The sequence below is a fragment of the Oncorhynchus gorbuscha genome, linkage group LG07 (assembly GCF_021184085.1).
Source record: "Oncorhynchus gorbuscha isolate QuinsamMale2020 ecotype Even-year linkage group LG07, OgorEven_v1.0, whole genome shotgun sequence".
NCBI classification, from domain to species: domain Eukaryota; kingdom Metazoa; phylum Chordata; class Actinopteri; order Salmoniformes; family Salmonidae; genus Oncorhynchus; species Oncorhynchus gorbuscha.
In genome coordinates, this window is record NC_060179.1 from 19,032,430 (window position 1) to 19,059,213 (window position 26,784).

Genomic DNA, 26,784 nt, shown 5'->3' on the forward strand with positions numbered 1-26,784 from the left:
CACTCTTTTCAGATGCTGTAGTAGTTGACGTGTATAGTGTTGAGTCATCCGGATACATAGACACACTGGCCTTACTCAAAGCCAGTGGCATGTCGTTAGTAAAGATTGAAAAAAGCATGGGGCCTAAACTGCTACCCTGGGGAATTCCTGCTTCTACCTGGATTATGTTTGAGAGGCTTCCATTAAAGAACACCCTCTATGTTTTGTTAGACAAGTAACTCTTTATCCACATTGTACCTGGGGGTGTAAAGCCATAACACATACGTTATTCCAGCAGCAGACTATAATCGATCATGTCTAAAGCTGCACTGAAGTCTAACAAGACATCCACCACAATCATTTTATCATCAATTTCTCTCAGACAATCATCAGTCATTTGTGTAAGTGCTGTGCTTGTTGAGTGTCCTTCCTGTCATGTCTTTGGCTATGCTGGATTAAGTGATATGACATGCTATTCTATAAAATAATTTATCCGTAATTAGTATTACCTGATTGAGCTAATCATGTAAATGTAATTAACTATAATATTTATAGAGCTGTTAACTTCCGAATAAACTCTTAAATACCTAGTCATATTTTACAATAGCAGTCAATATTAATCATCATCTTAATTCAGTCTCATCTGAAAGTTGTAAATTCTTAGTTATCTGCACGAACCCTGGCTAACAAGTTGAATCAGCAATACGAAATTGGATTTAATTATTTATTTACTAAATACCAAACTAATCACACAGAATTACACATACACATAATTAAATCACAACTTGATCATAACTTGATTACAATTACTGCCCATTTGGAAAAGGAAAATGCAATAAATATTTACTCTGAGCTGTGCTTCTGTAGGTTGGTGGTAGATGGAAGGCTGTGTTGTCCAACCGAGTCCTTTGTCCTTTGAAGAATGACTCTGGTTGTCAATTGGATACGTTGTAGTAACATCGTTGTGTGGTAGATGGGATACTCTTGTCTGTTCCTTCCTAACCCTCGTTTGCAGCGGCTGTTGCTAACTCAACGGCTAGGAGGTATCACTTCTATAGTGAATAAGAGTTCAAAGTTCATACCATTCGAAACCAAAGCTCACACTGATGTTGGCTTAGTTCTGTAGTTTAGTATCTGAACCATTCTGACATCGGACCGTCGTCCTCACGTCCTCGGAACAGGAGGTTATATTGTCGTCAAGGTCTTATATAGGAAGGGAGAGGAGGGTGTGTTTGAAAAGTTTTATAGCCCATGTCTCTTCACAGGGGCGGACCAATGATTGAGCAGAGCCCTGTCTTATAAAAACCCAAATCTCACATTTTAGAAGCTAAAATCACATTTCATCCCATCACAAATAATTTCATATACAAACATTTAAAATTGAACAACAATTCCATGTGAATCCGATAACTCTGATGTGTAGACTTTCCACTGTAGAGTTTATGTCATCTTGTCATTGATGAGAATGTCTCAGATGACAACCGAACTGACATCATATTCATTAAGTACCACCACATATGTTCAATTGGTCGGATTACCAGAATATAGTTAATTTCCCCCCAACTTCTGATGTTCCCAGAATCTCTATGTTAACCAAGGGTTTTGCAAATGTAACATCAGTAGGGTAGAGAGATGAAAAAGGGGGGAAGAGATATTTATGACTGTCATAAACCTACCCCCAGGCCAACGTCATGACATTCCCTATATGCATGCTGAAAGTCTGTTGTCAATTATTTTACAGTGAAATAGCATTGTATCTGGTCAACCACCAATCCAAGTCAAACACTAGTGAAACGCTTCTCATTAGGAAGTCGGGAGCAAAGACAATGATACCATAGGCCTTCTGAGAAAACCTGGGTTCAAATAGTACTTTTCTTTCAAATACTTTGAGTGTCTGCTTGTCTGCTAAAGCGTAGCCTATAGTTTCAGAAATGGCGGGATTTGCACTTTTGGGTCTACAGCACTAAAGTATTATAAATGTGTTCTCAGTATGTATTTGTCAATACAATACAAGAAACAGTCTGTCAGTCATACTGGGGAAGGGCTATCCCTGGAGAATGTCTGAAAGGGGAGATGTCCTAATTTTAACTCTGTTCTTTCACTCCAGAGAATCATTGCAACAGCATAAGTTTATTGAACCAGGTAAATCCTGTGTGGTAATGCTGGAATTGGGGCGGCAGGTAGCCTAGTGGTTAGAGCATTGATCCATTAACTGAAAGGTTGCTAGATCCAATCCCCGAGCTGACAAGGTAAAAATCTGTTGTTCTACCCCTGAACAAGGTAGTTAACCCACTGTTCCTAGCCACTAATTGTAAATAGGAATTTGTTCTTAACTGTCTTGCCTAGTTAAATAAAGGTTCAATGAAAATGAATCTAATGTGGGGCTCATCTTGTTTTTCAGATTAATCTCTTGTCTTGGTCAGCCAACACTGTTGATAAAAGATGCAATGCATCCATTGAATAAATTCACATCTACAACCATGCACAACGCATCACCGGGGGCAAACTACCTGCCCTCCAGGACACCGACACCACCCGTTGTTACAGGAAGGCCATAAAGATCATCAAGGACATCAACCACCCGAACCACTGCCTGTTCACCCCGCTATCATCCAGAAGGCGAGGTCAGTACAGGTGCATCAAAGCTGGGACCGAGAGACTGAAAAACAGCTTCTATCTCAAGGCCATCAGACTGTTAAACAGCCACCACTAACACTGAGTGGCTGCTGCCAACACACTGTCATTGACACTGACCCAACTCCAGCCATTTTAATAATGGGAATTGATGGGAAATGATGTAAATATATCACTAGCCACTTTAAACAATGCTACCTTATATAATGTTACTTACCCTACATTATTCATCTCATATGCATATGTATATACTGTACTCTACATCATCGACTGCATCCTTATGTAACACATGTATCACTAGCCACTTTAACTATGCCACTTTGTTTACTTTGTCTACACACTCATCTCATATGTATATACTGTACTCGATACCATCTACTGTATGCTGCTCTGTACCATCACTCATTCATATATCCTTATGTACATGTTCCTTATCCCCTTACACTGTGTATAAGACAGTAGTTTTGGAATGGTTAGTTAGATTACTTGTTGGTTATCACTGCATTGTCGGAACTAGAAGCACAAGCATTTCGCTACACTCGCATTAACATCTGCTAACCATGTGTATGTGACAAATAAAATTTGATTTGATTTGATTTGATTTGATTTGATTTGATTTTATGGATATAGCATCGTGTTCACATGTGAAATTCATGTGTCTTTTCCATGAGGGCAATGTGAAAACTTTATGGCCATTAGTATACTCTAAGAAGAACACACCTACACCAACATTGACAGACATGAATGGTTATAAACTCTGACCTCTGATACAAAGCCTTCACAAACACACAGAAACAGGAAGCTTTTCTGCATGGTGTGTCATTCCCATGCTCAAGCCTCTTATCAGATTCACAGTCAGAGTAGAGCTTTAGAGTTTTATCAGAGCCCTGTCCTACCTTCCTTCTCTCTTTTTTACCTTCTCTCTCATTTACTTTCTCTCTCTTTCTCTCTCTTTTACAGGCACTGCAATCCCTATCCTGCATTCCTTCTCTCTCATTTACTTTTTCTCTCTTTATCTCTCTTTTACAGGCACTCTAATCCCTATCCCACATTCATTCTCTCCTTTTACCTTCTATCTCTCTCTGAAATCATCCACTAGCATGGGATGGTGGTATACATGTGCAGTTCTGAAATGGTGGAATACCATAACCCCAGTTTTAATGAGGCCCCAAAGGGCCTAATGTCAGGGGCCTAGGGGCCCACCCCATCTCCAGAATCTCCGACCTCTCTGCAAATAGAGCAGAATAGACACACACTCTTTTTGCATGTCTTATTTGAGGGGCCAGGTGGAAGAGAATCTAGAGGGCAGTGGCATTCAGTAAACGTCAAATCAGACCAAGACAGCGCAACAATAGAATTGGGAAAGATTGTATTTAATAAAATGAAAATGTTTGTTTTTCTTTCTTTCCATAGTTCTTCATTTCTTCCTTTTAATATAATTACATTGGATAATCTAGGGCTTCCACCATGTAATAGCATAGGAAAACTGTCATTAATGAGCATTTGTATTGAAAAGAGTCAACTGGTTTGCCTCAGAGCATTCTAATTGGTAGGAAAAGATACACTGCGCATTTCTTGTTGACCATGACAGGTTGGGAATTCATAGTGACAGATACATGTGAGTTATGTGTGCAGACAAGGATCTGGAAGGGCAAACCTCAAAGCCACTTTGTCATATCAACCTTTGTGAGTGAACAGTGTTCACACATACAGTGGCTTGCGAAAGCATTCACCCCCCCTTGGCATTTTTCTTATTTTGTTGCCTTACAACCTGGAATTAAAATAGATTTTGGGGGGGTATGTCTATCATTTGATTTACACAACATGCCTACTACTTTGAAGATGCAAAATAGTTTATATTGTGAAACAAACAAGAAAAAAGACACAAAAAAATGAAAACTTGAGCATGCATAACTATCCACCCCTCAATGTCAATACTTTGTAGAGCTACGTTTTGTAGCAATTACAGCTGCAAGTCTCTTGGGGTATGTCTCAATAAGCTTGGCACATCGAACCACTGGGATTTTTGCCCATTCTTCAAGGCAAAACTGCTCCAGCTCCTTCAAATCATATCAAATTGTATTTGTCACATACACATGGATAGCAGATGTTAATGCGAGTGTAGCGAACTGCTTGTGCTTCTAGTTCCGACAATGCAGTAATAACCAATGAGTAATCTAACCTAACAATTCCACAACAACTACCTTACACATACAAGTGTAAAGGAATATAGAATATGTACATAAAGATATGTGAATGAGTGATGGTACAGAACGGCATAGGCAAGATGCAGTAGATGGTATCGAGTACAGTATATACATATGAGATGAGTAATGTAGGGTATGTAAACATATAAAAGTGGCATTGTTTAAAGTGGCTAGTGATACATGTATTACATAAAGATGGCAAGATGCAGTAAATGGTATAGAGTACAGTATATGCATATGAGATGAGTAATGTAGGATATGTAAACATTATATTAAGTGGCATTGTTTAATATGGCTAGTGATACATTTTTTACATCAATTGTCCATTATTAAAGTGGCTGGAGTTGAGTCAGTATGTTGGCAGCAGCCAATCAATGTTAGTGGTGGCTGTTTAACAGTGTAATGGTCTTGAGATAGAAGCTGTTTTTCAGTCTCTCGGTCCCTGCTTTGATGCACCTGTACTGACCTCACCTTCTGGATGATAGCAAAGTGAACAGGCAGTGGCCCGGGTGGTTGTTGTCCTTGATGATCTTTATGGCTTTCCTGTGACATCGGGTGGTGTAGGTGTCCTGGAAGGCAGGAAGTTTGCCCCCGGTGATGCGTTGTGCAGACCTCACTACCCTCTGGAGAGCCTTGTGGTTGTGGGCAGAGCAGTTGCCATACCAGGGGGTGATACAGCCCGACAGGATGCTCTCGATTGTGCATCTGGAAAAGTTTGTGTGCTTTTGGTGACAAGCCAAATTTCTTCAGCCTCCTGAGGTTGAAGAGGCGCTGCTGCGCCTTCTTCACCACGCTGTCTGTGTGGGTGGACCAATTCAGTTTTCCGTGATGTGTACACCGAGGAACTTAAAATGTTCTACCCTTTCCACTACTGTCCCGTCGATGTGGATAGGGGGGTGCTCCCTCTGCTGTTTCCTGAAGTCCACGATCATCTCCTTAGTTTTGTTGAGGTTATTTTCCTGACACCACACTCAGAGGGCCCTCACCTCCTCCCTGTAGGCCGTCTCGTCATTGTTGGTAATCAAGCCTACCACTGTAGTGTCGTCCGCAAACTTCATGATTGAGTTGGAGGCGTGCATGGCCACGCAGTCGTGGGTGAACAGGGAGTACAGGAGAGGGCTCAGAACGCACCCTTGTGGGGCCCCAGTGTTGAGGATCAGCGGGGTGGAGATTTTGTTACCTACCCTCACCACCTGGGGGCGGCCCGTCAGGAAGTCCAGTACCCAGTTGCACAGGGCGGGGTCGGGACCCAGGGTCTGGAGCTTGATGACGAGTTTGGAGGGTACTATGGTGTTAAATGCTGAGCTGTAGTCGATGAACAGCATTCTCACATAGGTATTCCTCTTGTCCAGATGGGTTAGGGCAGTGTGCAGTGTGGTTGCTATTGCGTCGTCTGTGGGCCTATTGCGCCGGTAAGCAAATTGGAGTAGGTAGGCTGGAGGGTGTCAGGTAGGGTGGAGGTGATATGGTCCTTGACTAGTCTCTCAAAGCACTTCATGATGAAGGAAGTGAGTGCTACGGGCGGTAGTTGTTTAGCACAGTTACCTTAGATTTCTTGGGAACAGGGACAATGGTGGCCCTCTTGAAGCATGTGAGGACAGCAGACTGGGACACACCAGCCAGTTGGTCTGCGCATGTTCTGAGGACGCGGCTGGGGATGCCATCTGGGCCTGCAGCCTTGCGAGGGTTAAGACGTTTAAATGTTTTACTCACGTCGGCTGCAGTGAAGGAGAGTCCACAGGTTTTGGTAGCGTGTAACTCTGTGTAACTCTGTTGTTGTATGTGTCAAATTGCTATGCTTTATCTTGGCCAGGTCTCAGTTGCAAATGAGAACTTGTTCTCAACTAGCCTACCTGGTTAAATAAAGGTGAAATTAAAAATAAAATAAAAATAAAACATGACATCCAAATAAAAATCCATTTAAATTAAATCACAGGTTGTAATGCAACAAAATAGGAAAAACGCCAAGTGGGATGAATACTTTTGCAAGGCACTTTATAGGGTACGTACTCGACTCAGACAAGGGATGAGAGGGGCTTTAATTATCAAAGAATGATTGAGTAGCTGTGGTAAGATATTTCAACATCACTGCCTTGACTGTGCTATATGTCACAGTCATTAGAGTTGTCTCCGAGATAACCACACTTTGTGACCTACTAGAACAAAGTTTCTGTTCAATCTCCTGAAACTAATACTCAGGGTAATTCAAATGAATTTGAATGTTGTCATTTACTGAAGGCCAGAATGAAACATGCCTTAATAATCAATAGAGGGCTTGCTAATCTAATATGTATGATATTATTCACAGTTGATTAAAGTTTCCACACAGATTGTCCGGTGTGAGTTGTATTGGGTTGACAGTGTCTCCCGCATAACTGCCCAATGATCTTATTGGAACCAGTTTTCTACAGCAGAAAAAATAATCCTGCAGCAACAGAAAATGTAAATTATTATTATGTGGATTATAATTAATAGACATTTTTTGTAGAGGTTGATACATTTTTCATTTGGGCAAAAAAGTTTCGACATTTTAAAATGGAAATGATCAACTTTAGAAGCCTTTTTTAAACCTTGAATACACTACACGTTTGCATTTCCTGCTGTGCAGGAACAGTTTCAGCAACAAAAGAGTGATCAAATTAAGATCCTACATCTGTACTGTTCTATACACTGCCTCATTTCAATGCAGCAATTCACAACGTTTCCATGAGAAATTTTTAAGTATTGATTAACATGTTGATTTATTTCTTAATTAAAATGCTTGTTAACCCATAATGGCACAGCAGTCCATTATTTCGCACCCCGACAGAATTAGTATTTTCTTATAGTTGAAATTAACACAAATCAGTATGCTCTAATTCATTTGAAGGGTTTGTGTGCTTCCTGATGGCAGTTATTGTACAGATTGTTATTTAAGGGTCCATGGTCGCTAATGGCAACCTAATCTGTTTTGATTAGACATCTGGGTCATAAAGCTTATAAAAAGTCAATGAAGAGAGAGTGGAAAAGAAACCCATCTGGTTATTTGAACAATTGTATTTTTGTAAATGTCATTTTCCGTTTGATATGAATTGGTGAGCATACTAAAACGTTGTTGAGAAGATGTATAGCCACTAAAGCATATGCTACAAGATTTATGTACGAGTACTTAAGTTATGATGACTATATGATGTGATTGCAAATATGCCATGCACCTGTCTTCACTATTCATGATAATTAATGTATGTTCATGACGGATGGCTTATCTACATGTCACACAGAGGCACGTCTGAGTTGTGCAAATTGGAGGGACACACTCATACACATGCAATACGAATGCACAAACTGTCTCTACTACTATTGGGGGGGGGGTGTATGCAATGGATATTCCTCATGTACATCATAGTACATCACTTTCACATACTGTGGAACAGAATGCATCTGAAGAGATTACAGCTGTCTGTATCCTCCTGACTGGTGTTTTTTTTAAAGAAACAAAATATTATTCTGTGCATCTCTGAAAAGATCTGGGTAAGATATTGAAAGGAATGTGAGTCTTATTCAGTACATTCAGTTATTGATTGCTTTTCTAAAGTATACCAACCTTGCCAGCAGACATGCCAGCTAAGATAGTTAGACAAGCTAGCTACTCTAACTTGATTGATATCTACTCTAACTTGATTGATATCTGGGCTAGCTACAGCCAACTTCATACAATTGCTAGGTGGCCAGTATTATTACAGAGAATCAACAACAGCAAAACACTTTTGAGGGTGCACGAGCCCCTGTGCCCGCATGTGCATGATGCCTCTGGATATTTGGATACTAAGAACTCATGCAACCAGTACTAATCTATCTCTCTCTCTCTCCCTCTCTCAAAGAAGTCTTCCTTCCACACTAAGTAAACTTATTTCTTAACTGGATGCCATTAGATGGGTTTCAAATTGATGGATTATTTTTAGTCTGAAAGCAAAAATGCACAAGGGATTGGACAAACCCCATTTTAAAAGCTTTGCCTGAAGGTAATGCATTCAAGGGGGAGATAATATCATATTATGTGGGAGGGATTTAGGCTGAGGCTTTTAGCTTGCTCTTATTTATAACTATGTAATGTCTAACTCGAACTTGAACTTGAGGTTATAGGAAGTTATGACTAAAACAGTGACCCTACCCACATAACCTAGTAAACTACAGTTTTGCTCAAGGCTTTGTATTTGTATTCCACGTGCAGTAATGATTTGCTTGCCTCATGCAGAGCCCTGGGTATGTTCCAATGACGCTTTCTTACAGTCTCTTACAGATTCTGGCCTTTTGAGGAATTTTGACATAATATGCCTCAAAACAGAAGGACATTAAAGCACAAAGACAATAAGGGGGACTATCCCTTTAACCCCATGGCTTTGTTTCTCATCAAATAGGTGCAATTACAATAGACTGAACCTAAAATAAAACCTACAAAATGTACTTTATTATAGTATTTTTTATATAATTTGTAAATGTTTCTTTGTTCATGTGTCTAGCATAACATAATTGATCATTATCGTTGGGAAACAGATCAGCTATATGTAGACTTTCCCAGGTGAACAATCCCCAGACTTACTTGCAGAGATTTGGGATTTTGTCATGACATTTTGTCATGGTGATGGTAATATCGGCTGTTTAAAAAAAATGTTTTTATTTAACCTTTATTTAACCAGGAAGGGCTCATTGAGATTCAAATATATTTTTCAAGAGCGCCCTGGCCAAGATAGGCAGCACCAAGTCATTTGTAAGGGTTTTCCTCCTCGTCTGAAGAGGTGTATCAAGGATCGGACCAAGATGCGGCGTGGTAAGTGTCCATGGTTGTTTATTTAAAAACATATAGATTTTTAAAAATATATATTTTTATCTCACCTTTATTTAACCAGGTAGGCTAGTTGAGAACAAGCTCTCCGCGCTCTCCACTGGCTTCCAGTTGAAGCTCGCATCCGCTACAAGACCATGGTGCTTGCCTACGGAGCTGTGAGGGGAACGGCACCTCAGTACCTCCAGGCTCTGATCAGGCCCTACACCCAAACAAGGGCACTGCGTTCATCCACCTCTGGCCTGCTCGCCTCCCTACCACTGAGGAAGTACAGTTCCCGCTCAGCCCAGTCAAAACTGTTCGCTGCTCTGGCCCCCCCAATGGTGGAACAAACTTCCTCACGACGCCAGGACAGCGGAGTCAATCACCACCTTCCGGAGACACCTGAAACCCCACCTCTTTAAGGAATACCTAGGATAGGATAAAGTAATCCTTCTCACCCCCCCCCCCTTTAAGATTTAGATGCACTATTGTAAAGTGACTGTTCCACTGGATGCCATAAGGTGAATGCACCAATTTGTAAGTCGCTCTGGATAAGAGCGTCTGCTAAATGACTTAAATGAATGAAATGAAATTTACAACTGCGACCTGGCCAAGATAAAGCATAGCAGTGTGAACAGACAACAACACAGAGTTACACATGGAGTAAACAATAAACAAGTCAATAACACAGTAGGAAAAAAAATTGTCTAGGCATGAGGAGGTAGGCGAATAATTACAATTTAGCAGATTAACACTGGAGTGATAAATGATCAGATGGTCATGTGCAGGTAGAGATAATGTTGTGCAAAAGAGCAGGAAAGTAAATAAACAAAATGAGGTACATAGCAGATGTTTGAAGTTGGTGAGGGAGATAAAAGTATCCAACTTCAGTGATTTTTGTAATTCCTTCCAGTCACAGGCAGCAGGGAACTGGAAGGAAAGGCGGCCAAATGAGGTGTTGGCTTTAGGGATGATCAGTGAGATACACCTGACATCGCCGAAGTCGAGGATCGGTAGGATAGTCAATTTTACTAGGGTAAGTTTGGCGGCGTGAGTGAAGGAGGCTTTGTTGCGAAATAGAAAGCCGACTCTAGATTTGATTTTAGATTGCAGATGTTTGATATGAGTCTGGAAGGAGAGTTTACAGTCTAGCCAGACACCTAGGTACTTATAGATGTCCACATATTCTAGGTCGGAACCATCCAGGGTGGTGATGCTAGTCGGGCGTGCGGGTGCAGGCAGCGAACGGTTGAAAAGTATGCATTTGGTTTTACTAGCGTTTAAGAGCAGTTGGAGGCCACGGAAGGAGTGTTGTATGGCATTGAAGCTCGTTTGGAGGTTAGATAGCACAGTGTCCAAGGAAGGGCCAGACGTATACAGAATGGTGTCGTCTGCGTGGAGGTAGATCAGGGAATCGCCCGCAGCAAGAGCAACATCATTGATATATACAGACAAAAGAGTCGGCCCGAGAATTGAACCCTGTGGCACCCCCATAGAGACTGCCAGAGGACCGGACAACATGCCCTCCGATTTGACACACTGAACTCTGTCTGCAAAGTAGTTTGTGAACCAGGCAAGGCAGTCATTAGAAAAACTGAGTCTGCCAATTAGAATATGGTGATTGACAGGGTCGAAAGCCTTGGCCAGGTCGATGAAGATGGCTGCACAGTACTGTCTTTTATCGATGGCGGTTATGATATCAAATCAAATCAAATCAAATCAAATTTATTTATATAGCCCTTCGTACATCAGCTGATATCTCAAAGTGCTGTACAGAAACCCAGCCTAAAACCCCAAACAGCAAACAATGCAGGTGTAAAAGCACGGTGGCTAGGAAAAACTCCCTAGAAAGGCCAAAACCTAGGAAGAAACCTAGAGAGGAACCGGGCTATGTGGGGTGGCCAGTCCTCTTCTGGCTGTGCCGGGTAGAGATTATAACAGAACATGACCAAGATGTTCAAATGTTCATAAATGACCAGCATGGTCAAATAATAATAAGGCAGAACAGTTGAAACTGGAGCAGCAGCACATTCAGGTGGACTGGGGACAGCAAGGAGCCATCATGTCAGGTAGTCCTGGGGCACGGTCCTAGGGCTCAGGTCCTCCGAGAGAGAGAAAGAAAGAGAGGATTAGAGAGAGCATATGTGGGGTGGCCAGTCCTCTTCTGGCTGTGCCGGGTGGAGATTATAACAGAACGTGGCCAAGATGTTCAAATGTTCATAAATGACCAGCATGGTTGAATAATAGTAAGGCAGAACAGTTGAAACTGGAGCAGGAGCATGGCCAGGTGGACTGGGGACAGCAAGGAGTCCTCATGTCAGGTAGTCCTGGGACATGGTCCTAGGGCCCAGGCCAGTTGAAACTGGAGCAGCAGCATGGCCAGGTGGACTGGGGACAGCAAGGAGTCATCATGTCAGGTAGTCCTGGCTAACTATGATATCGTTTAGTACCTTGAGCGTGACTGAGGTGCACCTGTGACCGGCTCGGAAACCAGATTGCACAGCGGAGAAGGTACGGTGGGATTCGAGATGGTCAGTGATCTGTTTGTTGACTTGGCTTTCGAAGACCTGTGGCCTCCCCAGCTTCTTAAAAACACCAATCGGGACAAGTTCTTCCAGTTTAAAAGTACATAAAAGCCCTTTTACCAAATTCAGTTCGGACATTTGGAACAGTTAGCAGGATAAAGTCCAGCGAATGAAGAGAGTATCCACCACATTTCTGAACAATAAAAATGCACAAATAAAAAGGTAGTAAACCCAAAATGGCTTTGTAAATAAAAGTATACCAGTGACTGAGCCTACGAGTGACTAGAGAAGGCCAGCCAGCCATGGTATACAAAGTGCAGTGGTGCGTAAGGGTTTTGCAGTTTAAAATAAATCTCAAAGTGCCATGGTAAGGAGTGTCAATTGATCTCAAACACTGAGAGGAAGCATTCATATATAAAATATCCCCATATTCTAGTAAAGGCATAAATGTAGCTTATACTAACTAGCCTCCTGGCTCCAAAAGAAAAACAGGCCTTATTCCTAAAATAAAAGCAAATTTCAGCTTCAATTATTTTGTAAGTTGTTGAATATGCAAATTGAATGAGAGGCCTTCATCAATTAAAAGTCCAAGATATTTACAGTGGGGCAAAAAAAGTATTTAGTCAGCCACCAATTGTGCAAGTTCTCCCAGGCCTGTAATTTTCATCATAGGTACACTACAACTATGACAGACAAAATGAGAGAATAAAATCCAGAAAATCACATTGTAGTGTCATGTTTGTCATTTATTATCATGTCTTGTCCCTGTGCTCCCCATTCTGTTCGTTTCCCTCTGCTGGTCTTATTGGGTTCTTTCCCTCTTTCTATCCCTCTCTCTCCCCCTCCCCCTCTCACTCTCTCGCTCTCTCTTCTCTCTATCGTTCCGTTCCTGCTCCCAGCTGTTCCTATTCCCCTAATCATCATTTAGTCTTCCCACACCTGTTCCCGATCCTTTCCCCTGATTAGAGTCCCTATTTATTCCTTTGTGTTCCGTTCCTGTCCCGTCGGTTCCTTGTTTAGTATTCACCATGCTGTGATTGCGTTTCGCCCTGTCCTGTCGTGTTTTTGCTGTGATTGTGTATCGCCCTGTCCTGTCGTGTTTTTTGCCTTCATCAGATGCTGCGTGTGAGCAGGTGTCTCTGTCTACTACGGCCTGCGCCTACCCGAAGCGACCTGCAGTCTGTGGCCGCTTCTCCAGTTATTCCCCTCTACAGACTAGAGGATTTCTGTTATTCCCTGTTTGGACTTAAATAAACTCTGTTTCTGTTAAGTCGCTTTTGGGTCCTCTTTCACCTGCATGACAGAAGGAACCGACCAAGGAATGGACCCAGCGACTTCAGACGCTCGTTACACTGCCGTCGAGATCCAAGGAGCCATGCTCGGCAGACACGAGCAGGAATTGTCTGCTGCTCGCCATGCCGTGGAGAACCTGGCCGCTCAGGTTTCCGACCTCTCTGGACAGTTCCAGAGTCTACGTCTCGTGCCACCTGTTACTTCCTGGCCTGCCGAGCCTCCAGAACCTAGGGTTAATAACCCACCTTGCTACTCCGGGCAGCCCACTGAGTGCCGCTCCTTTCTCACGCAGTGTGAGATTGTGTTCTCTCTCCAACCCAACACATACTCTAGAGAGAGAGCTCGGGTTGCTTACGTCATTTCACTCCTTACTGGCCGGGCTCGAGAATGGGGCACAGCTATCTGGGAGGCAAGGGCTGATTGCTCTAACAAATTCCAGAACTTTAAAGAGGAGATGATTCGGGTTTTTGACCGTTCAGTTTTTGGTGGGGAGGCTTCTAGGGCCCTGGCTTCCTTATGCCAAGGTGAACGGTCCATAACGGATTATTCTATTGAGTTTCGCACTCTTGCTGCCTCTAGTGAGTGGAACGAGCCGGCGCTGCTCGCTCGTTTTCTGGAGGGACTCCACGCAGTGGTTAAGGATGAGATTCTCTCCCGGGAGGTTCCTTCAGATGTGGACTCTTTGATTGCTCTCGCCATCCGCATAGAACGACGGGTAGATCTTCGTCACCGGGCTCGTGGAAGAGAGCTCGCATCAACGGTGTTTCCCTGCTCCGCATCGCAACCATCTCCCTCCTCTGGCTTTGAGACTGAGCCCATGCAGCTGGGAGGGATTCGCATCTCGAATAAGGAGAGGGAACGGAGGATCACCAACCGCCTGTGCCTCTATTGCGGAGTTGCTGGACATTTTGTTAATTCATGTCCAGTAAAAGCCAGAGCTCATCTGTAAGCGGAGGGCTACAGGTGAGCGCAACTACTCAAGTCTCTCCATCAAAGTCCTGTACTACTTTGTCGGTCCACCTACGCTGGACCGGTTCGGGTGCTACATGTAGTGCCTTGATAGACTCTGGGGCTGAGGGTTGTTTCATGGACGAAGCATGGGTTCGGAAACATGACATTCCTTTCAGAGAGTTAGAGAAGCCTACGCCCATGTTCGCCTTAGATGGTAGTCATCTTCCCAGTATCAGATTTGAGACACTACCTTTAACCCTCACAGTATCTGGTAACCACAGTGAGACTATTTCTTTTTTGATTTTCCGTTCACCGTTTACACCTGTTGTTTTGGGTCATCCCTGGCTAGTATGTCATAATCCTTCTATTAATTGGTCTAGTAATTCTATCCTATCCTGGAACGTTTCTTGTCATGTGAAGTGTTTAATGTCTGCCATCCCTCCCGTTTCTTCTGTCCCTACTTCTCAGGAGGAACCTGGCGATTTGACAGGAGTGCCGGAGGAATATCATGATCTGCGCACGGTCTTCAGTCGGTCCCGAGCCAACTCCCTTCCTCCTCACCGGTCGTATGATTGTAGTATTGATCTCCTTCCGGGGACCACTCCTCCTCGAGGTAGACTATACTCTCTGTCGGCTCCCGAACGTAAGGCTCTCGAGGATTATTTGTCTGTGTCTCTTGACGCCGGTACCATAGTGCCTTCTTCTTCTCCGGCCGGGGCGGGGTTCTTTTTGTTAAGAAGAAGGACGGTACTCTGCGCCCCTGCGTGGATTATCGAGGGCTGAATGACATAACGGTTAAGAATCGTTATCCGCTTCCCCTTATGTCATCAGCCTTCGAGATTCTGCAGGGAGCCAGGTGCTTTACTAAGTTGGACCTTCGTAACGCTTACCATCTCGTGCGCATCAGAGAGGGGGACGAGTGGAAAACGGCGTTTAACACTCCGTTAGGGCATTTTGAGTACCGGGTTCTGCCGTTCGGTCTCGCCAATGCGCCAGCTGTTTTTCAGGCATTAGTTAATGATGTTCTGAGAGACATGCTGAACATTTTTGTTTTTGTCTATCTTGATGATATCCTGATTTTTTCTCCGTCACTCGAGATTCATGTTCAGCACGTTCGACGTGTTCTACAGCGCCTTTTAGAGAATTGTCTCTACGTAAAGGCTGAGAAGTGCTCTTTTCATGTCTCCTCCGTTACTTTTCTCGGTTCCGTTATTTCCGCTGAAGGCATTCAGATGGATTCCGCTAAGGTCCAAGCTGTCAGTGATTGGCCCGTTCCAAGGTCACGTGTCGAGTTGCAGCGCTTTTTAGGTTTCGCTAATTTCTATCGGCGTTTCATTCGTAATTTCGGTCAAGTTGCTGCCCCTCTCACAGCTCTTACTCCTGTCAAGACGTGTTTTAAGTGGTCCGGTTCCGCCCAGGGAGCTTTTGATCTTCTAAAGAACGTTTTACGTCCGCTCCTATCCTCGTTACTCCTGACGTCACTAGACAATTCATTGTCGAGGTTGACGCTTCAGAGGTAGGCGTGGGAGCCATTCTATCCCAGCGCTTCCAGTCTGACGATAAGGTTCATCCTTGCGCTTATTTTTCTCATCGCCTGTCGCCATCTGAGCGCAACTATGATGTGGGTAACCGTGAACTGCTCGCCATCCGCTTAGCCCTAGGCGAATGGCGACAGTGGTTGGAGGGGGCGACCGTTCCTTTTGTCGTTTGGACAGACCATAAGAACCTTGAGTACATCCGTTCTGCCAAACGACTTAATGCCCGTCAAGCTCGTTGGGCGTTGTTTTTCGCTCGTTTCGAGTTTGTGATTTCTTACCGTCCGGGTAGCAAGAACACCAAGCCTGATGCCTTATCCCGTCTGTTTAGTTCTTCTGTGGCTTCTACTGATCCCGAGGGGATTCTTCCTTATGGGCGTGTTGTCGGGTTAACAGTCTGGGGAATTGAAAGACAGGTTAAGCAAGCACTCACGCACACTGCGTCGCCGCGCGCTTGTCCTAGTAACCTCCTTTTCGTTCCTGTTTCCACTCGTCTGGCTGTTCTTCAGTGGGCTCACTCTGCCAAGTTAGCTGGTCATCCCGGTGTTCGAGGCACTCTTGCGTCTATTCGCCAGCGCTTTTGGTGGCCGACTCAGGAGCGTGACACGCGCCGTTTCGTGGCTGCTTGTTCGGACTGCGCGCAGACTAAGTCGGGTAACTCTCCTCCTGCCGGTCGTCTCAGACCGCTCCCCATTCCTTCTCGACCATGGTCTCACATTGCCTTAGACTTCATTACCGGTCTGCCTTTGTCTGCGGGGAAGACTGTGATTCTGACGGTTGTCGATAGGTTCTCTAAGGCGGCACATTTCATTCCCCTCGCTAAACTTCCTTCCGCTAAGGAGACGGCACAAATCATTATTGAGAATGTATTCAGAATTCATGGCCTCCCGTTAGACGCCGTTTCAGACAGAGGCCCGCAATTCACGTCACAGTTTTGGAGGGAGTTCTGTCGTTTGATTGGTGCGTCCGTCAGTCTCTCTTCCGGGTTTCATCCCCAGTCTAACGGTCAAGCAGAGAGGGCCAATCAGACGATTGGTCGCATACTACGCAGCCTTTCTTTCAGAAACCCTGCGTCTTGGGCAGAACAGCTCCCCTGGGCAGAATACGCTCACAATTCGCTTCCTTCGTCTGCTACCGGGTTATCTCCGTTTCAGAGTAGTCTGGGTTACCAGCCTCCTCTGTTCTCATCCCAGCTTGCCGAGTCCAGCGTTCCCTCCGCTCAAGCGTTTGTCCAACGTTGTGAGCGCACCTGGAGGAGGGTGAGGTCTGCACTTTGCCGTTACAGGGCACAGACGGTGAGAGCCGCCAATAAACGCAGGATTAAGAGTCCAAGGTATTGTTGCGGCCAGAGAGTGTGGCTTTCCACTCGCAACCTTCCTCTTACGACAGCTTCTCGTAAGTTGACTCCGCGGTTCATTGGTCCGTTCCGTGTCTCCCAGGTCGTCAATCCTGTCGCTGTGCGACTGCTTCTTCCGCGACATCTTCGTCGCGTCCATCCTGTCTTCCATGTCTCCTGTGTTAAGCCCTTTCTTCGCACCCCGTTCGTCTTCCCTCCCCCCTCCCGTCCTTGTCGAGAGCGCACCTATTTACAAGGTACATAAGATCATGGACATGCGTTCTCGGGGACGGGGTCACCAATACTTAGTGGATTGGGAGGGTTACGGTCCTGAGGAGAGGAGTTGGGTTCCGTCTCGGGACGTGCTGGACCGTTCACTCATCGATGATTTCCTCCGTTGCCGCCAGGATTCCTCCTCGAGTGCGCCAGGAGGCGCTCGGTGAGTGGGGGGGTACTGTCATGTTTGTCATTTATTATCATGTCTTGTCCCTGTGCTCCCCATTCTGTTCGTTTCCCTCTGCTGGTCTTATTGGGTTCTTTCCCTCTTTCTATCCCTCTCTCTCCCCCTCCCCCTCTCACTCTCTCGCTCTCTCTTCTCTCTATCGTTCCGTTCCTGCTCCCAGCTGTTCCTATTCCCCTAATCATCATTTAGTCTTCCCACACCTGTTCCCGATCCTTTCCCCTGATTAGAGTCCCTATTTATTCCTTTGTGTTCCGTTCCTGTCCCGTCGGTTCCTTGTTTAGTATTCACCATGCTGTGATTGCGTTTCGCCCTGTCCTGTCGTGTTTTTGCTGTGATTGTGTATCGCCCTGTCCTGTCGTGTTTTTTGCCTTCATCAGATGCTGCGTGTGAGCAGGTGTCTCTGTCTACTACGGCCTGCGCCTACCCGAAGCGACCTGCAGTCTGTGGCCGCTTCTCCAGTTATTCCCCTCTACAGACTAGAGGATTTCTGTTATTCCCTGTTTGGACTTAAATAAACTCTGTTTCTGTTAAGTCGCTTTTGGGTCCTCTTTCACCTGCATGACATGTAGGATTTTTAATTAATTTATTTGCAAATTATGGTGGAAAATAAGTATTTGGTCACCTACAAATAAGCAAGATTTCTGGCTCTCACAGACCTGCAACTTCTTCTTTAAGAGGCTCCTCTGTCCTCCACTCGTTACCTGTATTAATGGCACCTGTTTGAACTTGTTATCAGTATAAAAGACACCTGTCCACAACCTTTTAATGTTTCAAAACAATTCCCTCTCATTGTCACCAACCACTTCCCTTTTAATGTTTCCAACCACTTCCTTCTTAATGTTTCCAACCACTTCCCTCTCATTGTCACCAACCACTTCCCTTTTAATGTTTCCAACCACTTCCTTCTTAATGTTTCCAACCACTTCCTTCTTAATGTCACCAACCACTTCCCTTTTAATGTTTCCAAACAATTCCCTGTCAATGTCACCAACCACTTCCCTCTCAATGTCAACAACCACTTCCCTTTCAATGTCACCAACCACTTCCCTTTTAATGTCACCAACCACCTCTTCCATCTCTCATACCTAAAGAGCCTCCAGGCGACAGGCAAACAAATATAGGCCTACATGGCTACCAGATACCAAGGCTACCCTTGGTGTTAAATATGGTGATGGGGGAAAGCTCTTCTTGGGATAATTAGGAATGTAAATGAGATTGGAGAAAGAGCAGGTGACAGATTTGTGTCCTTGTCTCTGAACATCTTTTTCCCTCAGGTTGTGAGAGAAAAAGGGCAAAGGCCACGTATGGAATAAAGGGGAATTTTATAACTAAGGGGAAGTGTTTGTTTGGACACAGAGGATTTGATGAAACACCATTCAAGCACTGTTGAGGTGAGGAGAAGTGAATGTTAATATGCTAGTGTTCTATTTGGGTTCTTTGCAACAACCTTGGGACTAAGTGCAGAGCAAATACCTAATCATAGCATGCTCCATTTACTGTAATTCTCATAGGCTTTAGCATTACTTGTAACTTGTTGGGTCTGTGCATATAAGCTCAGTGGAGGTGTCCTTAATCAAACTTGTTTTGAGGTCAGCTGTGCCTCGGGGGTAGAACAAATGTGATTGGTTGGATGAAAGCGTGATAGTCACTGACTGGCCGAGTGTACAACACCTGGTGAGAGTGAAAGAAGTTAAAGGCTTGCTAGTGGAGAGTGTAACACGTGGGTTGTCATATATAAGGTTGCTGGTTTGAGTCCCACCCCAACCCTTAAACTTTAAATGTTCTACATTTTAGTCCTTTATCAGAGGCTCGTATCCAAAGCAATTTACAGGAGCAATTAGGGTTAAGTGACTTGCTCAAGGGCACATTAACGGATCTGATTTCTAACTTAAACTTAACCCATCCCCAAACCCTTATCATACCAATTGGAATGACTTGCCTTAACTTAACTGTATTTTCCCTCTAGGCAAGCTACCCTTAGAACAAGATGGAATAAGGAAAACTCCAATCTGTGCATATAAAGACACAACCTTGTCCAATCCAGTTATGTTGAATTCATTCCTCTCCCAACAGAGTCTCAGACTGTGTTTACAATCTACAACAGTGCCTGAGGCTTTTAGCCAGCAGATCATTTAAAAACAATCTCTGCTGCCTTTCAGGCAAATGACCCAAATGCCTTCATCAAATGACCCAAGTAACTTTAGGAGGAACCCCACTGTTACTGTTTACACAGACCTAGGCATTTAAATTCTGTAATGAGTGTCTAACATCGGCTCTGAGAGACACAGACTCTCTTAGTAAGCCCCGCATGTCCAGAGATTTCTAAAACCTGATCAATGCACAGCGATGTAATCAAACAGGCTTGTGCTGTGATTAATGCCCTTATATATGCAATTCAACTGTACAGCTGAGCAATAATGATAATGTAATTTCCGAAGCCTTAAACCAAAGTTTTGTCTGGTTGTCAGAAAGTAGAAATAGAAATTTGATCTCTTCGACTTCGAAGTTCTGACATGAAGCATTCCGGCTTGAAGCATTTTATTCTGCTTGAAACTGGGTTGAACTAGGTGTTTTGATGAGGCCACCCTCAAACACTTAAATACATCTCTTAAATAGCCCGAATACACTCTGAAAAGATATAACTTGGCAATGTGTGTGTGTACTCGTGAAGTTGCTTCTTCAAACATCACTGACAGATTAAATAAGTACTTAAGTAATCTTTATATATATTGGGCTTCTTCTTCTTCAGTGCCATGATTGCAAACAGAGCAATTTCCCTACATAGTAAATGGCATCAATGGAATACATGTTCAAATGTGAAAACAATTTGGCCACTTTCCAGATCTGTTGAGAATACTATGTCCCGTCTGTGTACACTACTTCCAATTGGCCTATCTGAGGGATACATCTATTTGACATGTGTCATGTACATGTACCATGGCATCAACACCAGTCCAATAGGACAATGTTATAGGCCATTTAGGACAAACTACATTTTAGGTTAGCGTTACTCCTTGCATGCTGATGTGTGGCTTTTGAGGATTACTACTGTCACGTAGAGAGGGGAAGTCTTCAATCACTGACCTTGCGTCTCACAGCCAAACATAATCCACCCATTGGGAAGCATACATCTGAGCTTCAATATATATATACAAAAAGGGGTGTTTCTACTAAGGGGGGTTTCTCCTAAGGGGGGTTTCTACTAAGGGGGGTTTCTACTAAGCTAACATATGGAATTGATTTATGGTCACCCCTGTATGTACAAAACAAATACATGCAAAAATTGTGTGATGAATTTGGCCTTACTGCTATAAGCCCATAGAAACCCATTGAATATCACATTCATACATGGATAAACAGATTTTTAAAATGTATCAAAAGGAATTATGTTTTGAAGTCTGTTCTATATCTGAGATAAAAGTTATTTATTTTATTTATTATTTTTAACCAATATTTTGGGGGGAACAAAACAATTTCCATACTACCATTTATTATTTTTGAAACCGGTTATATTAGTTTGTAACCCAAACCGTACAGAGGCTACAGACGTTTTCGTGAGAAGACCGGTTTTCGGGACGTCTCCTGGTCTGACAAACACTGCTGTAGCTCTGCGACCTTCCATCGCAGATGCGAAAGGTCCACATCGGCGGATACGGTGGATTGAGACGCAGACACAGACATCTCCAGTTTAAACAGACAAACTCCTGGTTGATCTCTCTTGATACTCATCTAATGTCCTCCCAACGTCACTCACCAACCATCTTTCCACTACTGCACAGAACCTCTTAGAGAGGACCACAGGGAAACTCAATGGAACTTAGTCATAAAAGACAACTTAGACACCAATGAAAAACTGAACAGACATTTCTACATACTGGAATAAATTCAGTAAACTATTTGGAGGCATAAACCCATAGCTGTACGCTGAAAACACATTACAGTTTTTTACAATTACTTTGGCACTAATTTAAGAACCTTGATATCATTTTCAAAACTCTAGACACAAAACTCACAATCGATGATCAAAATGCAAATGTTTCAAAACTAACACTTTTTCCAATTGCTTGGATACAATACACATAAATTTAAGATAATTTGTTTATTTAACTAACATCACCTTTTCAAAACAGCACAACTTAACATCAAAGTATTACCATTTCAAAATGCAATTTACACATTACATCTGAGATGACTTTCGATTCATTTCATTACAATGATCTTACTATCAATTGATACAACTGCTCAAAATGATAAGTAACTGTTGTATGACTCTTAATGCATAGTTGTATGGAAACTGACAAACAATATTCCATGTTTAGATCATGAAAGTTTCAGGATAACAAATCCACTGACACCAATTATTGTGGAACATGAATCAATTGGACTACATTGTCTATGGATGTAATATTTCATCATCATTCTTTATCAGAAACTGTTTCTATGGTCCCATGTATCACTTTTCCAGACCATGTTTTCAGATTTTAAATTACTGTACACTCACCGGCTACTTTATTAGGTACACCTATCTAGTACTGGATAGGACCCCCTTTAGCCTCTACAACAGCCTGAATTATTCACGGTGTTGTACGTTAAGAGATGCCCTTCTAACACACCACTGTTTTAAATGGCTTTTATTTGAGCGTTTGTGGCCTTTCTGTTAGCTTGAATGAGTCTGGACATTCTATTCTGACCTCTCTCATTAACAAGGGTTTTTTGCCCACAGAACTGCCGCTCACTGAATGTGTTTTGTTTATCGCACCATTTTCTGTAAACTCTAGAGACTGTAGTGTGTAAAAATCCCAGGAGGCCAGCTGTTTCTGAGATGCTGGAACCACCATGAGTGGCACCAACAATCATACCACGGTCAAAGTTGCTTAGATTACGCATCTTGTCCGTTCTAAAGTTTGGTCAAACAACTACTAAAGCTCTCTACTCTATATACTCTATATATTGAGTTGCAGGCAGCCACATGATTCTCTGTTTGAAGGAGCAGACTATTTGCGTTAACGCGCAGATGTACCTAATAAAGTGGCCAGGTGTATGTATGCAGACCCTTGTAATTGCTTTTCCAATACTGCCAACTCATTACTGATGATTGATTTCACATTGTGGTACGAGTATATAGTGAAATGAGTGGTATCCACCTACAACAACATAGCGATAACATGGAGCCGGCAGGTGATCCAGGTCACAAGAGGTCAAGCAGTGGGAGGAGGAAGATGTGGTGGTCAATGGAAGGGCAGGGGACAAGCACCCCTTCTGAGAGGTGATCGTGAGCCTCGTTTGAGAGGTGCGGGGGAACGTGATAGAGGACAAGGCCACGGACCAAGAGAGCGGCGGCAACAGCAAAGAGGGTCCAATGAAATCCGAGCAATAGTTGTAGACCATGTCGTAAAATCATGGCATGACAATGACTAAGGTGATTCAACAATGATTCAACCAAACCTCAGAAGATTAACCTTGGCCTCAATCATCAGAACTTTCCGCAATGGCAATGAGAACCGGTAAGTCTTCAGCATGCACATTAGGCTACTCTCAATTGTCACAGGGTAGATTGTGATTAAATGTGTTCTTACTGTAATTTTCCCTGCAGAATTGAGACAAGGCAAAATAGAGGAGGCAGAGGCAAAATTCTGACTGACCAACGAGTGGGCTGTGGTCAATTTGGTTCGTCCAGAAGTTGTATTCGCCTTACAGAAATTCAGCAGCACATCTTAGACAATGAAGACATGTTCAACAATGTGGAAGCCATAAGTTTGCCGACTATTGTACGCATGCTGAAAAGGCACCAGGTGTCTCTCAAACAGCTATACCATGTGCCTTCTGAAAGAAATGCAGAGAGTCAAGCAACTGAGGACTGATTATGTTCAGGTATGTTCAGTTTCAAGATACCTGTTATGAAAAAATCCCCAAAAGTTCTACATCATTGTAATCAGTAATTCTCTTTCCAAAATATATTTTTAGAGGGTGATGGAGCTGGATGCTGAAAAAAAGTGTCACAAATTCCTCTTTTTGGATGAGGCAGGTTTCAACCTGGCCAAGACAAGGAGGAGAGGTAGGAATTTCAATGACCAGTGGGTAACCATCCAAGTACCTGGACAATGTGGGGTCAACATCACCATGTGTGCGGCTATATCAGAAGATGGTGTGTTGGGACACAGACCTCGTATTGGATCATATAATGCTGCTCTCCTTGTAACCTTCCTCTGAGCTAAATCAGGTCTGGAGAGCTGATGGCGTGACCTATGTCATTGTGTGGGATAATGTCAGGTTCCACCATGCTCAAATGTTGCAAGCATGCTTTCAGGCCCATCCACAATTTACCACCCTGTACTTACTCCATACTCTCCTTTCCTTAACCCGATTGAGGAATTTTTCTCCACATGGAGGTAGAAGTATATGATAGGAGCCCTCACGAACAAGCCACTTTAATCCAGGTCATGGATGACGCATGCAATGACATCACGGCAGACCAGTGTCAGGCCTGAATTCTGCAATGCCCGAAGATTCTTCCCCAGATGTTTGGCCAATGAAAACATCCATCCATTGTGATGTGGATGAGAACCCAAATCCACAAGACAGGGTTGCTGGAAATATAGAAGTACAGTAATCAATCCTTTGTTTAGCTTTTTACAGTAAGCCAGGTGAGGAACACTGCAGTTTATATTTTACTGTCTTTTAAAAAAGAAATTGTAGCAAATTATTTTTGCTTTGATAAAATAGTGTGATTTTATCAATAACTTTCAGATTTAATTTAATTTATTTAACTAGGCAAGTCAGTTAAGAACACATTCTTATTTACAATGATGGCCTTGGAAGAGTGGGTTAACTGCCTTGTTCAGGGGCAGAATGACAGATTTTTACCTTGTCAGCTCAGGGATTCAATCTAGCAACCTTTCAGTTACTGGCCCAACTGTAACGACTAGTCAAGGTGGGTGGAATCAGGCGCAGAGAGCAAATAATGAATAAAGGTTTATTCTCCGGTGAACAACAATAAACACGGACAACCCAAAAATACAAACAGGGTGAAAATATCCAAAACAGGAATAAACAGACAAACCGGAGAAATAAAACACAAAAACACCGACAGCCGAAACGAAATGTCAAAAACAAACAATCCTGCACAAAACAAGGGCGGGACAACCTACATTATATACAGATACTAATTAACTAACACACAGGTGAAAACAATCAGACAAAACCAACAGATAACCGAAAAGGGATCGGTAGTGGCTAATAGGACAGTGACGACGACCGCCGAGCACAGCCCGAATGGGCAGGAGAGCCAACCTCGGCGGAAGACGTGACACCAACGCTCTAACCACTAGGCTACCTACCACACCAATGATTCCACTGTGTCTGTAGTATACTCTCTACTAGTCCTTTTACAGTGATGTATGTATGTGTAGTACCATTATGAAACATGTTTCACATATTTTGTACTACAATATTTAATGATTGTACGAACAACTACACAGTGAAACTATTGGTATCTTGTGTGTGTGTGATCCAAATGAATGTTCCTATGGTATTTCATGATAAATTAGTTTTGAACCAATGATTCTGCAAGTGCAAGGTTTCTTTAAAGAAATGAATGCACAATTTAATGTTGGACAGCCTGTGTTATAAGTGATGACCATTGAGTTTTGTGTCTAGAGTTTTTAAAAATGACCACAAGGTTCTGAAATTAGTGCCAAAGTGATTGTAAAAAACTGTAAGACAAATCTCAAAACCACACTATCACAGCATATGTTGGTTCAGGCCTCTTATTAAGTTCCCCTCACGGCCGCGCACAACACATATCCCTTTACTTCATGATGTACTGTATGCAATTATACCCTGAAACTAATGATATGCAAATAAATCAAGTCAATAAAACTGAAATCCCTGACAGTCAACAAGGGAAGTGTGTGTGTGTGTGTGTGTGTGTGTGTGTGTGTGTGTGTGTGTGTGTGTGTGTGTGTGTGTGTGTGTGTGTGTGTGTGTGTGTGTGTGTGTGTGTGTGTGTGTGTGTGTGTGTGTGTGTGTGTGTGTGTGTGTGTGTGTGTGTGTGTGTGTGTGTGTGTGCGTGCGTGCGTGCGTGTGTGTGTGTACAATCTCATGCCTGAGGCACATGATCTTGGTGTTGATCAATATCCAGGCAAAAACAGTGCGTTTTAAAGGAGCAATCTACAATTGCTAAATTTATTTTAAAACTTGCATATTCATGTTATACTGCGTCGTGTCTCTACTATGGTTAAATGAGATGACATGCCTCAAATCGATTAACTAATGTTTAATTGATTACGTGATTGAATTAAACCATGCAACAATTAAACCATTAATAACCCGGGGCACCACGGAAGCATTAGTTTATATAGAGCGGCTATCTCCCGAATCCACTCTCAAAGATCTGAAGATCTTTTATATAAATAGCAGTCCAACAGTCATTAATTATTCTTTACCTAATATCAGTCTCATCTGAACATCGTAAAATGTTTGGTTATCTGCATGAACCCAGCCTTTACTTATGAATCGTCCATACACAAATTGGCTCAATTATTTATTTCCTTACTAATTAAACAATTACAGAATATACAATACATAATAACATTATACAGTAAATACCATCCCTAGTGGACTAAACAAAAACTATTTGGTTATAACACGATAGATTCAGAGAGAAGAGAAAGGGGGTTTGGAAGGAAGACTAAGGAACATGGGTCTCTGTCGGACCTGGAAAGCTATTCTCACATAAATACATATGCCACTAACGATCGCTCATTCGGAAAAGGAATGCATTGTATTTACGTGAAGCTGGCTTCGTTAGTTGAGCTGGTGATGTGAGGCTCTGGTTTGCCCAGTCGAGGTCACCATTGTCCTTTGTAGATTTTTCTGGGTTGTCGTGTGAGAGGATCACATGGTCTGAGAGGTTCATTTCACTATGGAGATGCTTCCTCGTCGGTCAGTGTTCTCGTTCTAGATTAGCGCATATGTTCAGCTGCAGTCTGATATTTGCTAGTTTAGTATGCACTTCTTCTTTAGGAGAAGTAGAATTTGGCAGGAGAGTTCCTTTGT